The following is a 15,292-nucleotide window of genomic DNA, read 5'->3' on the forward strand; positions in this document are numbered from 1 at the left end:
TGTCACCTTGTCACTCTCGGGCCAGCTGCCAAACTACCGGCGGGGGGTATGTGAGCGGGGGGGGGGGGGGGGGCGGAATGGGCATGATTCCCACTGTGTGTGTGTGTGTGTTTGCGTGTTGATGAATCATTGTGATACTCAACCCCCTGTCACCCCTCCTTCCCTTGATCTGTCCAACTCTTCAACCCTCATCCTCACCCCATCACTAACACTGTAATTATCTGCCTGCGGAGGATGGGGAGTCTGCAATAACAATCAAGTTTCCTTGTGTGTGTGTCTGTGTACTCTATACATTGGCACAAAACTCATAAGAAAGAAGAACAGAAGTGTTGACACTACATTGGACTGAGTGATATGGCCTTAAAATAAAATGTTAGTTATTTTGCACGAAAATCTGATTCACGATTTTAATCGATTCCCCCATTCCCTCCGCTTATACAAAAATTAAATGAGAATGAAACTATTCAATAACAAGTTTCCCCCCCCACCCCCCCCCCCCCTTCTAGGATATGCTTTATTCCTCCTACCAAACAAACTTTAGACATGTGCACCAATATCAACACAACACCTTCCCATAATCATGTTCAATCGCTAATTTTACTTTGCTAAAAAAAAAAAAAATCGCTAATTTAGTATCCTGTCATTGATCCCAATGCAGCGGACACGTTGCCGCCGCCGGCCGTGCCCATCGAAGTCTACGCTCAAGCGGAGCCCCCAACAAGTGAAAAGGTTTTAATACTTAACGTACAAAAGTGATGACGTCATCTTCCCGTTTCAAAAGTCTAAGAGCCCCGACTGATTCATAGACCCACTTTTGCAGTGACTCGCTGTTGCCTCCAGTGGTGCAAAAATGGTATGACGTCACAGCGCAGATTGGCAGTGATAAAGTAGTTGTTATTAAATCTTATAACATCAAGTATAATGAGAGAGTTTTAATCTAGAAGGAATTTTTTTTATGAACACCCTCAGCAGCACCAGATAAATGTCTTTTTTAATGAGGATGTTTTTATTTACTTTTGGTGTTGAAGGCGCTTGAATGCAAAGCTGTCGGTTTAGTTGCTTTATGGCCCAAACATCAGATGTGTGTTGTTTATTCTTCTTCTGACAAGTGACTCAGCCTTTTGGGGACCTCAGCATGTCCAAAAACTCACAAATCTTCTGGACCCAAAATGGCTCTTTTTATATGGAGTCGCAGAATGTCTTGAGTCATTCTTGCCTCTTTATCATTCATGTATAAATATATGTTGATGCCTTAAGCCATAGGTCCCGCGGGAACCAGATTTTTCACTTTAGATACCCAGAGTTTGTGTTTGGCTCACTACTGCTCACTACAACTTGAGGTGGAAAGTAAAAAATTGGGATACAATGATGTATAGCATCATTAATAGACCATTGGGTGTTACGGTCCTGAATCTCACAAAGACGGATGGTCAGACGACCTTTGCGCTTCATGTCCTCTCTGCCTCCCCCCTCGACGCTAACACCCGGCCGGGGTCGAGGGCTCCACGCGGGACCACATCTGATCACCGAGCTACAGTCTAAAGTGAAGTCGGGGAAGATCAAGGTTCGCGGCGAAATAGATGCTCCAGCGGTTGACGGTGCTGCCACCGCAGCCGCCGATGTCCCCGTGGAGACGTGAGGTGGGTCGAGGTTACCCGCAGGGTCTCTGGGTGAGGGCGGTGTTGTTGATGCGCACGCTCGGTCGCAGCGGTGAGGTTTGATCGTGTGTCTACCACATTAAGACACCTTGAGAACTGTATTACATTTTGGAACAAATGCATGATATTGCTGCTTAAAATTATTATTATTATTTTTTTTTTTTTCAGCACAGTTTGGTTCGCTTCCGGTGTGAGCACTACACAAATCAAACACACAGATCATCGTTAATATGACACCGAAACTGTCAAGAATATTTATTAGTTACGTCTGTGAGTCTGGTAAGTCAAGTTAAACCTTTCCAATTTGGGGAATGATCCGACCCACCAACCTGATTCCTACAAAACGATTTGAAATTAAAGACTTTCTGCCATCTCATTTGAAGACTAATTGGCTTATTCATAGGGCGCGAGAGGTCGGCACGATGGGTTAATGGTTTAATACGTGCTCTTTGAGATGATGAATACTGAGTCCCATTTATACGTCACGCACGAGTGACTGTACATCGACAGTATGCGTGTGTCTGTGTGTGGGTAAATGTTCCGCGGAGATCCTGGCGGAGGCAATTTGCATAGCCCGGCTGAGAAAATTTCACAGTGTAATTGAAGAGAGAAGATGAGTGCATATTGTTTTTGCTGAGCCACATTTATTCCCCAGTGATGGGGGGGATATGAAATAAGAAGAAATAAGTCGTCGTATTTCTCAAACAAGAAGGTTAGACTGTTGTCACACTAGCGACTTAGTGTAGTTCATTTGGACATGTACGAAGACGGCAAATCAACACGATTGGAGACTAAATCAACCCGTCCGAGACCTCCTGCAAGAGGTCCAGTATGCGTGAGCTTTTTAACTGCACTAAGCCGTTAGCTGCCATGTTGTAGCCTGCTAGATGGTCTGGATAATTATTAGATAATCATTAGTGAAGTGAAATCAGAGATTTGCTGAAAACCTCCAAAGACTGAGATCTGTGTGTCACTCAATTGTGGCGATATAGCGTTAAACTGGTTTTCAGCTTTCCTGATTTCTGTGTGGGTGTGGCTAAAACTAGGCCCAGTGATGCATTTGGGGTCCGGCGTGTGTGTCCCCCCCCCTCGCCCACTATATACTGTAAGAACTTGAGTGCTTTTGTTTGCATCAGGGGTTAGCCGGCTTATTTGCGGCATGCAGTTAGCTAGTTAGCTATGCCTACATCCCTGAAAATGCATCTTACCTTCGGATAGGCGGCTGGCGTGGCTGCTTTACAGTGCCTCGTTGTCGGCCACGAGTGAGCGCACAGCGCGGTGAGAAAGTGCGTGCGTCGTGCTCCTGGCAAGCTGCTCTATCCAACCTAACCTCTTCAATGTATGGAACAAAATGACCAAAAGGAATACTTTTATAATAATAATATCGCAACAGCAGATGTGATCGAAGACTCCACCAATACCCGGAAATGCCCTGAGCGGCTTGGCTTTCAAGGCTCCTCGAAGGCCGCCGTTGAGTCATTAATGAAACGCTGTCACTGTCGTTTTTGCAGACTTTAGCCTGTAGCTGAGCTCACGAGTTAGCTAAATGCTGCTCATTTGCATACTGCTTTCTCCTCCGTTTGGAACTCTGCGCCGTTTCTGTTTGAGAAGTACGGAGAAAGTCCCCGTGGCTGCATGTCAGAATCAATGCGTGGAGCTTTCATCGAGCGGCTGCACGAGGGGGGGGTGACACTTGGGGGCCCTCACATGTCATCCTCGCCTCTTTACCGTCCCGGGAAGGAGCAGCACAAGGAGGAATGGGGGACGTGGGAAACGGCTATCTCATATATAGTGAGCGGGCACCCTTCACATGACCTCTGTGTACAACTGGCTGGGGGCTACCTGGAGCACAAACACATAGAATCCCGCCCGTGTCAGCCGTTACTCCTCTGGCAGCTCGTGGATTTGATTTTCCTCGTCAGCTGAGGCTCATCCAAGAGCACTCGATGGGGAAGCCGAGCCGGGATGGGAAAATGCGAGGTTGGAAGGCGTCGGACACTCATAGCCTCATCTTATAACCTTCCTCGTTAAGCCATCAGTCTCTCTGACCCTTGTAATTAGCACACAAAGCCCTGGGATGGAAGGCGCTTTCTCAATTGGTCCCTGGGAGACTCTGGCCTCTGTCGACAAAAGATATTGCCGCATAGACACTATTTTCCTGAAAGCTGAGCATAGATTTGTCTCCTGCCGGACACAGCAAATATTTCATCCGGGCTGCTTCAGCGGCTTAGAACCTTGTTGGTATTAGTGCGCCAAAAGGTGATTTACAATCCCCGTGGGAATACTTCAAATAGGAAGACTTATTTTTTGCATTCTTACATGATTTTTGAAGGAAATCGTACACAAAATTAAGCTTATGTAAGACCACACTCAAGGTCCCTCATTATCATTGATTTAAAAAATAAATAAAAACAATTATGAAAAATGATTTCAAATAAAGAACAAAACAAAATTAGCTGTATTATCCTTTGTAGGTTTCCTGGAACTCTATGAACAGTTTTTTTTTCATTTTAAGTGAGCATTAACGGTACAAAATGGACATGAATTCACAGCACTTAAGGTCACGTGACCAAACGCAAACCGCTTTACTACTTTTTATATGAAATCCTAATGAATTGCCTCTTTTTTTTTGAGAAGCAGTGAAAAGTCAAGCGGCATCTGCCGCTTGTGTGTTCCATGAGTTAGCAATATTTTAAAGAACAAAATTCAACATAGATCCCACGTAGCGGTCTCACTCTGATTTATGTGCAGTCGGCGCGGCGATCGCATCCCTCGGACGCTGTTTGTCTCTCTTGCAGTGAGAAGGACAGGAAGTGTGTGGCAGCAATGCAGGAAGTGGCTTACTTATTCATCAGGTTTGGCTGAGATTTCTCCCGGATGATAAATGGTGAGCGGACACCCAAACCGGGTTCGGTGGGTAAATAATGTAACTGGCCCCATCGACGCATTGTGCGGGTCTGATGACAGGTGTTTGCCGGAACCTTTTTTCCTTGTATCCTAAACATGTTTGAATGCAATTCAAAAAAAAAAAAAAAAAAAAAAAAAAAAAAGGAAATCAATCAGTCAGCAAAGGCGTCACTGGATAGCATGTGTGCCTCGCAGCCGAGAGGTTCTGGGTTTGAATCTTTTCTCCGAGTACTTCAGTTTTCTTCCATGTTACAAAAACAGACGCGTTAGGTGTTAGAAACAAATTAAATAAAATCTTTGCATCTTATAATTTATATATGACTTTCCTTTCCAAAAATAAGCCCTATTTGAACTGTCTCATTGCATGCACGTAATTATTAAAATCCATGGCTAAATCTGCTGAAAGGAGCTGCCGTCGACTGCGGAAGTGTGAAAAACCCGAGAGACATGTCAATAACCCGATTAAATGTGCGATGTAGAGAGACCATATAAAATACTTTTTTCACAGTTTTACACCTCCCACACACTTTAAACACATTTAAACATGTTAAAACTGACTTTCTAAACACGTGGATGTGCTCATTGTGTAATAGCAGCTCAAAAGTGCATTGGTGACTGGGGCTCTCCTTTCCCAAATACGAGGGCATTACTGTAAGTATAATTTACTGTAAAAGAAAAACATTCGCTTAAGCTCCCTGAAATAAAAATATATCTTATACATTTGACACACTACGACAAGACTGTTGTTAACAACCCTGATTGCCAAAATTGCCACGTATATAAAATGAGGCTTTAAAAATGAAGGCGTTCTCTCCGCTCTCAAATGTGGTGGGCGTGTTCGTTGAATATGCTGCAACGCTCCCTGCTCACCTGTCAACTGTCAGTCAAATTCTTTGTCGTCTATCATCTTTCTTATGCCAACACATAAGTAGATGTTTGAGCTGTGAAACTATATCCGCGGGGCTTTTCCACGCCGTGACAACGAGGCGCTCTAAAGCGGCCGCACCAGCGGCCCGATGTATTTTCCCGATGTAGGCAAAGCTAGCAAGCTAATGCTATATCTCCACACTTGAGCGCTACACAGAGGGGTCTGTCTTTTGACTTAAGACAGAACGTTTCCACCATCAGTATCTACAGGAGTGGAAATGTCGCTCTAATGCATCTGGAGGAGGTGGACAGCCAGCTATTAAGGGTAAGCGAGGGCCTGGGGTCCACTCAAGTTTTACAATCCTACTCAGAGTATTCCTCACACTCACACACACACACACACAGCCTCTTAACCTCCTGTTCCAGCTCCGTTCCGTCTGAACTCTTTTCTCAGCGCTGAGCCTGAGCGGACTCAAGGAAACGCTTCATTTAAATGTACATAATTTGCTGTGGAAGGCTCACTCTTGGTCTCGCTGTTCCCCCGTGGCGCCGCAACAGCAGCAGCTCGGGAGAGACAGACGGAGGGAAGAGATCTTTTTTTTTTTTTTTTTTTTTTCTCTTCTTCTTCGTATAAATCCCACAAGGAATCCAGTGGCCCTGACACAAGTACTAGCTGGTAAAAGGCAGAGAGTAGAGGAGGGGGAGGGCAATGTTTGGAGGTGGCAGTGGAGAAGCTGCAGGTACACAGGACGTTCATCCCCCCTGGAGACCTTTCATGCCGACACCTGTTTCCATCTCATTTGGCCACCGCAGTTTATAGACTGGAAATAATGTAGCATGGTGCTTCTGGGCAAAGTCAATGTTTTGTTATCAGCAACATCATGGCATCCACGCTTTCGGACAAATTTAATACGAAACATCACGATGTGCGAGTTCAGTGATGTTTCTCTCTGAAGTTGCAATCTCACAGTTATGTCCATTTAAACCCTTTGAATTTGGAAGCAAAATAAATCCCCGGTTGGAAATAATGAGAGTTGAATAATCATTCCCAGAATCATTTGATGATTCCTTGCATGATGTCGGTCACGATGATGGTTGGTTGATGAAGTTTTTGTGTGGCTTTTAACACAGTTTGGTCAAATTGACCATTTGGCTGTTCAGATTTTGAGAAAAAAAAATATATAACTTTTCTACTAATTCAGGTGATTTGTACAAAATCTTTCTCATTTCTTGTCAGATCCATTTTTTTATGTGCATTTTCTTTGCCCAGTCGTCTTTGTTTTTCGATAGCATACTGTACTGTGATACTTTTTTATTTATTTAAAAGAAGTACTTTTTACATAAAATATTATTATATTCTTGCAATACTATTTCTAAAGTCTTAAGTCTAAACCTTTTAAGGTAAACCAGTGTCAAATGTGTTTTTTGTTTTTTTTTTGCAAGTAACAATAACATACCTTTGGCATGGGGCTATTGAGCATTTTTGTATAAAATTCTACAGTTCTTTAAGATCCAAACAGGCATATCAGATTGTGTCATTTTATCACATCCCACCAATTCTAAACTTATTAAGATAAACTGATGCCAAATGTCAATGTCCTACAATTCTTTTGTAAAATGTTATTCAAAATAGTTTGATCAGATTGTGTCATTTTAACAGAAAACTTTCCCCAATCTAAACTGTTCACGATAGACGACCGATTGTGTTTTTGTTTTGCAAGTAACTCTAAACATAAGTCTCTTTCATACTAACTTCTCAGCATTTTTTGGACAAAATTCTGCTATGTTGTAGATAGACATACTTCCAAGTGTAAGTGAACGCATATTGCCTGGCATTTTTCCTAATAACCAATTATAAGGCCAAAATCGCGGAGCCCTATAGTGAGACTTGAACCGAAGTAATAATGCGTGAGTGGATGAGACGGATTGCTCCGAGTGGAAGGAGGAAGACAGAATTGGAAATTGGAAGAGAGTGAAAAGTGACTTTGGCCTTTCTCAAAGTCGACACTCGACCTTTTCGCATTCGGGCAGGTGATTGTGTTGCGCTCGTCCCGTACGAGTTGTGTACAATACGTGCGGCGGAATACTTGGGGGGGATTTAGCGTACGTGCCCTGACCCATATTAGGCAGAGCTTTGAGTGTTTGTTCTGCCTGTGAGCGTTCCAGGCCAGGACAAAGAGAACAAATCCCTTCGACTGCATTGGACTCCCTATCATTTTCCCATAATGAGTCAACAAGGAGGGACGCTGGCGACCAAAGATGCTCCTTTTATAGAGGACAAAACAAGCCCCGTAAGCAGATGCGATAAAATACAGCAGGTTAAAGGAGACATATTGTGCATTCCCCCCTGCCCCCCTCCCACAATTCAATTTTAGTTCCCAGGTGTCTTCTTAATAATATATCTGTGTCATGTCTCCTTTGTCAAAATTGCATAAGGATCTAGAATTATAAGTAGAGTTTACACACCTTTCTTTCCTTCTGCCGAAATCATGCCAATTTTATGTTTAATAATAGCTCATTTTAGCACTGTACTAATGAGTTCTGAGAGGAGTTGAGAGGTTATTATGAATCAATCCCACTAAAATTCCAATAGGCAGGACATTGCCGTTGCCGTTGCAATATGATTGGCTGCTGCAAATAGGCAAGGACTTTGACACGATAGCAGCGGATTTAGATGATAGTGTTTCTGACAGGGCCAGCCGTTACTTGTAAGTGGCTCTGGATCTTCACCCAGCCGAGCTGATCGAGTCATGGGTCGGGTGTGAGGCCGGTTACTTTGTAAATTAGCCTAATTGTTATGTAACAGTGAAATTAGTTGTTTAATTTCACACTTGATGGAAAAAAAGTGAAGTGTTGATGTGCCTCAAGCTGCTAAATATACACTGATTTATTTTAAAAGAAAAAGAATTTCTTTATGATGTTCCCAAAAGGTTCCAAAATATTTATTGACATTTAAGTCAACGTTACGCTCGCATGTTGGCATAAATGTTAATGCAAGTTTTGGCTTCTTACATTGTATTCTCCTTTATGTGAGCTAATTTTATTTTACATTTAAATTTGTGCGTGATATTTTTCCGCTGGAACTTTACTTCACTTTCAGTCCACATGAATGATTCCACACCCGTTTTCGCAATGCGCAATCGTGGATAAATGGTCAAATCTTTTTTTTTTTTTATGTTTTTTTTTTTTTAATAGTGCCACCGCTTGCTTTTGGCGCATATTTGTAAACACATTTTTTTAACATACTTCCAGTAATTGATCCCGTAAAGTATCTTGGATAACTTCAATTCTGATAATTCATGTTAGGCTTGCCGTGAAGCCCCTTTCACGCTGACTAGAGAGGCGTGACGGTAGAGCCGTCCTTATTGTTTTAAGCCTTTCAGACAGAACTCGCGTGACGCTGTCGTGTGCATTTTGAATGCAATTTGCATTCAACACAAGGAGCCCTGGACCAGGCACGTGCACACATAGACGCCGAGTGGTGCTCAAGCACCCGCCTTTCCGCCCGAGTATTAAAAAAAAAAAAAATGCCGTTTTTGATTCAGCCTTTTTTTTCCCCCTCTTCATCAATAATAAGAAAGAAAAAAACCTCTCTGTCATCAGTTCCACTCAGGGTGTTTTGAAATTTGAGGCCAGAGTAGCCATGCAAGGAGGAAAGGCGTGAGAATTCCGAAACTCAGACCTGTGAGGAAGGCGTACTAACCACTAGTCCACCCGTCCTTGCAGCTTGTGTCTTTTCATCTTATTATTTCTTTGTATGCTAGTGGACAATTAGTTCCCTCTGTCCGATTCAGTCACAATAAGATGAAAGCTTTTCATGACAGTTTTGCCCGAGGCATAGCTCACAGGTTGCTTTATAGCGTCCACCTTATCCTAACTTGCTTCCAGTGCAACTTTCAGGCTGAATTAGCTTCAGCGAATCATTTGGCCTTTTGGCTGCGGCGGCGGCCCGCGGCCCGTTGCCAAACTTTGTCGAGCACCATGGCAACCGTGTGACACGGTGACATTTTCAGCCGGCAGCGTTTATCACCTCACACATTCCCCGCTGCGTTTGCCTCTGACATTTTGGAAACGGGGCGAAGTTGGCGCCCGGTACCACGTTGTCTCAGGCGCCTCTCCTGGTGCCACTTTGTTTTGTTTTTTTATGTCTTTTTTTTCATTTTGTTCAAAATGAAACATAAGCATAAAGAAGCGAGTGCATGTTATTATGCACACGTATGTAGATCAGTCATGTCTTCCCCTACGGTGTCAGCTTGGCAGCTTCATGCATACAGTAGCATGTGCTGGAAACTCATCCATTATGGAAGCATTAAGAGTATAACTGTGAAAAATGAATAAGTCATCACAATATTTATGCCACATTGAGTGCATGCGTAAAAATTAATGTGTGAGTGTTTTTGGGGTGTGCGGAGACACGTTTAAGCCTGCAGCCGAGTAATTGAAAATTGAATAGAAGAGTGAAGTTGTGGGCTCGTGTCCTAATTTGGCAGATGGCTCACTGACTGTCTCCATGGAACCAATTCCTCCGATGTGTGTGCGCGTGAGTGTGTGCACTGGTTGCAATCGAGATACAAACTCCTCCATGTGTCCTCTTAACGATTTGTGGTTAGATGACGATCAGCACAGGAAGCTCATGTTGGGTCGTCTTATTGATATTTGTTACGCTTGTTTTTTTTGTTTTTTTTTCTGTGTTCCTCTCAGGCGCTCTTTTACCTCTTCGCTTGGCTTCACCTTCACACTCTCAGCACTTCCTTTTTCCTTGCCTGTCAGCAGGTTAATGATTTGACTTTGTACAGTTCATTCTGGCTAATTGTTTCCCCCCCTCCCTTCTTCTTCTTGTCTACTTGATTCTTTGAGACCACGTTGAGATTTAGGCTCAAGTTCAGCTCAATTGCTTGGACATTTTCAACCTTAGTCGACCAAATTGAATTACATTACATTACATTTTGTTTTGTATTAATTAGTTGCTGGTTCCTTGCCTGATAAAGGGCTGGATCTGAATTGTCAAGGCAATGTTCACGTATTGTGTGACGTTTCCATTGCTTGAGCGCTTAACATGGGCTAAAAATCTAATTGATGACATTTTACGTTTCAAGGTAACTAAAACTTCGGCGCTAGATACAACATCAGGGCTCACTAAGCTTTTTGAAACTGAGAGCTCCTTCTTCTTTACTGATTAATGCGAAGGGCTACCAGGTTGATACAAAATTCTTAAATAGCAAATTTTGCACAAGTTACCTTTAATTATATGTTACTATTAATAATTTATAATATGCATCTATTTCTGAAGACAACACTGTGAAGATGGCACGGTGGCCGACTGGTTAGAGCATCAGCCTCACAGTTCTGAGGACCCGGGTTCAATCCCCGGCCCCGCCTGTGTGGAGTTTGCATGTTCTGCCCGTGCCTGCGTGGGTTTTCTCCGGGCACTCCGGTTTCCTCCCACATCCCAAAAACATGCATTAATTGGAGACTCTAAATTGCCCGTAGGTGTGACTGTGAGTGCAAATGGTCGTTTGTTTGTATGTGCCCTGCGATTGGCTGACAACCAGTTCAGGGTGTACCCCGCCTCCGGCCCGATGATAGCTGGGATAGGCTCCAGCACGCCCGCGACCCTCGTGAGGAGAAGCGGCTCAGAAAATGGATGGATGGAATACTGTGAAGATAATAAACGATTTAACAAGGTAAGAAACAGATGAATATCAATATGCAACACTTTATTTCTATACATCTTTGTGTCCATTTTCAAATGATAATTTCTACATCATTCAGAGGAAATCCCAATGTCCCATCACTGGTGAGCTATTTTCATTATTATTAATTTTTTTTTTTTCAACACTGCCCTGTGGGCGACTCATGTAGTATGTATGTAATTCATGAGAAAATCTAAAAACAAAGCATACATTTGTATATTTTGTATTAATAATAAACACAACGATCATATAACTATTATTATTATAAAATAGTTCACATCATCATCATAAATGATGATGTGAATGTGATAATAATGATATTTTATTCTATAAAACTATTATTATTCAAAAGCAAGAAAAATATTAAATTTTTAAATTACTTTTTAAATTTTATTTACTTTTATCATTATAAATATTAGTTATACAAATATATATATATATATATATATATATATATATATATATATATATATACAATTGTATTTATTTATTTATTTTTTTACTACAGAGCAGTTGTGTTGATTATAGTGATTAATTTACAGTTGTCGATAGTCCACAAAAAGTAGATTGGATTTGTTACTACATTACTTTCAATCTTAATCATAAATACCGGTATATATGTTTTTCATTTAAAGGGAAGTTTTCAATATCTAACCTCACTTCGCTACTCAGTGGCGGAAAATACCTGGTGTGATGCATCATGCTGGTCTACTATTTACTACTTTTACGACTGTATTTTTGCTTCAGCGTGTAACAGAATAATGTTTCCGGGAATGTGTTATTGAGGAGAAGCGGTACGTCACTGTCACTCAAAGCTGCCGTGCAAACCAAATGTACACGCCGGTGGCGCCATCGCGCATCCTATACTTAAACTAGCCACGCAGTACGATAATACTCTCGCCTTTATGATGGCAATAGTCGATCTCTGTGTAAAAGAGCCTAATGGGATTCTGTGAAGTGTGTGTATGAGCCAGCGTGTGTTTGTGTGCCCGCGGAAGTGTGTGACAGGTCATGGCAACATATGGCATGACAGGAGAATAATGAAGTTGTCTTCTTGCACTGGCACTGCTCCAGAGGTCGTGTGAATGTTCCCGCATGACACCGCAGCATATGGGCCGTGCATGCATGCGTGTAGCGTACGTGTGTGTTTACGGAAAATGTGCACAGCTGGTTGCTTTTCATATATAAAGCTCTAGGAAAAAAAACTAAGAGACCGAAAAAACACTGGACTACATATAGACAAACAACCATTCACACTCACACCTATGGACAATGAATTCATTGAGTCTTCGTTAACTTATCATGCAGGTTTTTGGGATGTGACAGGACGCCAAAGACAGTACCCGGCAAGAACATGCAAGTATGGAAACAAACATACAACAAGCAAGCAAACAAAGAAACAGACATACCTATAAATAGCAAGAGCAGAGAAACAGATTCTGATTGTGACCCTATAAAGTGATTTCAGAGATTGGTTTCTAAATACAGTATACATGTTTGAAAATGTGCACAGACTCACAACTATGTAGTACTGAACTGTGGCGATATAACATTAAACTGTTTTTCACCATTAGAGTTGTTCATATTTTTGGGGCGTGGCCAGTGACCACCTTGGGCCCTAGATTGATTCACCCCCTTGAACTTGACAGCCTTTGCTTGCACTGGCGGTTCTCTGGCGCCATTCCAACTCGCAGTTAGCTAGCTAATTATGCCTACACCCCAAAAATGCATCTTCCCTCTGGATAGTTCACTGGCCGTGGCCACATTTGAGAGCAGAGATGACGACTTGATTTTTCACAAATACTTTTTATTTTATTTTTTTTAAATAATCATTCAAATTCACGTCACTACCAATTTACAGAGACTTAAAATTTTTCTCGAGCTGTTTATTTTCACCACCGATATTAAGTTAGATTGGTGCAGTGCCAATATTCTTCTCTATCTGGTGCTCTGTTTTTATCTGTGGCTCCAAAAATGGGAAAAAAAAGCCACTTAAAAAAAAAAAAAAACGTTGCTGTAAATAGCAACGATGTATATAATCATGTACCTTTAGTCCATATATTCCATGTATTTATTTATTTATGAACAATCTTCTTTTTGCCGCTGTAACTGATTTTACCCAATTTCACTGATTTTACTTGGTCCTCAATGGCCACACTTTTGCACTTCTGCATGTGTTGCTCGTACAGACAGACAGACAGACAGACATGCCTCCTCCACACCTCCCGCGGTGGCTCGCTCCTCACCGGAGCAGGTGAGACGAGGCAGCGATGACGAGCGCACCACACGACCATCAAGAAGCAGCGGGAGCTTTTTTCAGATTTTATGCTTCTATGTGAATCTTTTTTTGTCTGGTTCCATCTACATTGAACGCCCGCGATACATTCCAGACCTACTTGCGAAAGGTAGAAATACGGCGTACAGAGACCGTGAAAATAACCATGCAACTTATCAAAACACAAACTCATTAAAACACACTTTTAAACGTGTTCCTTAGCACCTTTTCTCGCTCACACCGTTCTCCAAATAAGCGTGCTTGCTTCGAACTTTGTATTTGTCACTCCCAGTTGAAATTTACTGTAAAACTGTCACATAAAAAAAGAGAAATAAAAATTGGAAAATGTTCAACCAACCATGTAAGCTGCTAACTTAATGCTAGTATATATTTTGAAACGCCATAGACTGGCTAACGTAAATTAGCAGAGCTGTTATGGAAATTATAAACAGTCAAACAACTGCTACTTTAACACTTCCAAGCAGCAACACACAATTAGAGTATACAACAATACTCACAGGCATATATTCTCTCTGCTCTGTTAGTGGAGTTGCTAGAGAGCAGTTGGAGACCTTCTCTTTCTCTTCTAGCTGTTAATACTCTGCATTTCGTCCAGCAGACCCCAGTGCTGCCCGGGATATTGTGGCACAATGTGGTACCGCAGTGAAGGCGTGCAATTCTCAAGCAGATTCGCTGTACATTTCAAATGACACGTATCCAATATGGCTGTGCTTATACCAAGGGTGGCAAAGTACAGCTCACGGGCTTTTACGGGCTTTGTTCTTTAATCCGGCCCACCGAGCATTTGCAGTACATTATCAAGCGAAGGATATTTACTGCATTATTTTAGCCGTTTCTTCACCGAAATTGGTTAATTCTTTTTTTTTTTTTTTTTTAATGTGTTCAGTAAATACATTGATACCAGCGATGCGTCACAGTAGATTGGGCAGGATTGACCTTGAAGTTCTAAAGGGTAAATATTAAGCGCTTCTCAGCTGTCAATGTCCATTCGAACTGCTAGGTGATGGCCGAATGAGTGCGAAGGCATTGGAGTGGGCATCTCCTCTTTTGTTTTTCTTCTTCTGAACCTCGCCGAAGCGCCATCTCCCGTCGAGTCTCGCAGACGCCAGTACACGCCGCACCCATAGACAGTACATGCACACGCTCGGCTGCAAATGCAAGTTAGACAATGCAAGCTGAATACCTCCCACGGCTCGAACCGAGGAGGTCAATTTTGCAGATGAAGACCGCAAATAACCTCCGTTGCTTGCAAGTTAGAGATGAACTCAACAAACCCTTAAGACGAGTGTAAATAAACATTTGTAGGTACGTGGAATTCTGATGTGTTCAAAACATCCACACAGCCACGTAGCCGGAGAACCTTATTAGGACAAGTAGTCTCATTGGTATAATTATGTTAATTCTTTTGAACATTTGACCTTAAAACAAAAGTTTAAAAAAATGAATAGTTAGGCTAAGTGGTAGTGTAAAAAGCGACAGAATCGACCTTAGGTGCATGACGACAGAGTGATGCAGTGCACCAATCGGTGGCGCTGCCTGTAGTAATTGATAAACAGACCAACCAATCACTGTGTGATGACTGGCGTAAATCTGCGCGGAGATGTGTTACACCGGGTGTTGGTAATTGCGGAGACGATGGCAAGGCGTCATATTTTTAAAAAGTGACATCCGCGCCACTCTGGGCGTGAATAATCCCGCTTCACGCCAAGCAAAAAAAGGTTTGATATTTGTTAAACACATAAGCCTTTTAGCCCCGTTCGGAGCTTCTTGCCTCGGTATGGGGAGACGCAAAAAAAGGTCACGAAGGCACTCTGCCTGCTGAAGGATAGAAAGCGCAATGGATGTTTGGAGTGTTTTAATCTCGCTTTACA

This window comes from Phycodurus eques, chromosome 16, assembly GCF_024500275.1.
Source record: "Phycodurus eques isolate BA_2022a chromosome 16, UOR_Pequ_1.1, whole genome shotgun sequence".
NCBI lineage: Eukaryota > Metazoa > Chordata > Actinopteri > Syngnathiformes > Syngnathidae > Phycodurus > Phycodurus eques.